Here is a 1,418-nt window from a genome sequence, read left to right as displayed (position 1 = left end):
ACACCTTAAGGTACTCCAAGTCTATCCACATCTGGGCCCTCAGTGACGCAAATAACCCTGAAAATACAAGCAGCTTCCATGAACCCTAAACCCTTCCCTTACTGCGGCCCAGTATTCACAAGAATACTCAATCTCCTGGAGAACAAAGGCATTGATCTTGTATATTATTAGAACAAACTTTTAAATAAGTTAATTAACATGGAATGTGTTCTCTATTCATGCTGATTTATACGTTTCAAATATCCTTTACCACGCATCAAAATGTGTTCCTTTAATTTAAATTAATTTTTGTTCCTGATTTCCTTCAAGGTTATTTCGGAAACTGGAAGACATTTTAGCTCTTTATTCTTATTTTTTTGCTTATTTTATTGTTTTTTTTAGACCTTGGACTGTTTCGTAAAAGCCTTGATTCTGAATCTTAAGGTACCTTGAAAGTGTAACCAGGTCTAAGGACTTGGTTTGTAGTGTTTTTCATTCATAGGAAAATGACTTGTCTATGTATAAATGCTTTTGATCAACCGATATATGCAGTCTAAGATAAACTATTTTGAGATTTTAAGAAACCAGCCGTCTGTTTGTTTTTTGGCAGAAATCCTTTTTCTATCCCGACTAGTGGAAATCAATTGTAGGAATAAAACCAAGATTGAATTCAGACGGGTTTTCCCGTTAAATTATGGGTAGTTAAAATATTTATTATGGCTTCTGGCTGACAAAGGACGTGAATCTGTTACTTATTGCCACATTTCCGTTTACTTTGAAACAAGTAGACGGCTCAGAACCAAAAGTGATTGAAACAAACACTATGTACAAGAGCTTATTGTCAGCAGGATCAATACCACACGGTACAAGCATCATACCACATACACCAATCTATATACCAGTTAAAAGTCTACTCGTTTGTTATTTACAAATATATTTGGTAAAACCCTGATTATTTTTCAAAGGTACTTAAACCAACCTTGCGACTATTTAAAGATTAAACACCTTGAATATCTGAAAAATACCTAACAAAATAAAAAGTCATCCCTGTTTTATTCCAGAATATTAAACTCGTTTCGGCGTTTGGGCTCACCGTTCTCCGCGTCTCGTGTTCTGTTGGGCGTTCTTCACATGCTGACACAGTAGTGTCGTGACCTCGCGGTGTTCACCGTCACAGAGTAATATTCTGGAGTAAAGTCTGAGTGGCCTCCCTCTGCCGGCGTCGTGACGCCTCATCACGGTGGCACAGAATTAAAACTATGGTCCCAACGCACACAACTGCAGTACAGGAGTACAGTGTAACGAGTACAGATATTAAGTACAAATACTTCAAAAGGGTCAAATCGTCCAAACCTTTTCTTTACAATGTAGGGGGGCAGGGGGGGGGGGGCGTGAGGGGGCGTGTCACGGCGGCGTTCACTGTCTAGTCGTGGGGGGGG

General features: G+C 39.1%; 1 protein-coding gene across 1 annotated transcript in view; it reads left to right on the top strand.

The window, feature by feature from the left end:
- Window positions 1-563, top strand: part of cftr (CF transmembrane conductance regulator) — a 44,028-nt gene extending 43,465 nt beyond the window's left edge. Inside the window, exon 27 of the mRNA XM_030366296.1 lies at window positions 1-563. This exon is cut by the window's left edge and continues 1,965 nt beyond it. The gene's annotated coding sequence lies outside the window, so the exon portion shown is untranslated.
- The last annotated feature ends 855 nt before the right edge of the window (window positions 564-1,418 follow it).

The sequence above is a fragment of the Gadus morhua genome, chromosome 9 (genome assembly GCF_902167405.1).
Source record: "Gadus morhua chromosome 9, gadMor3.0, whole genome shotgun sequence".
NCBI classification, from domain to species: domain Eukaryota; kingdom Metazoa; phylum Chordata; class Actinopteri; order Gadiformes; family Gadidae; genus Gadus; species Gadus morhua.
This window is presented reverse-complemented; position numbering and strand designations above follow the sequence as displayed.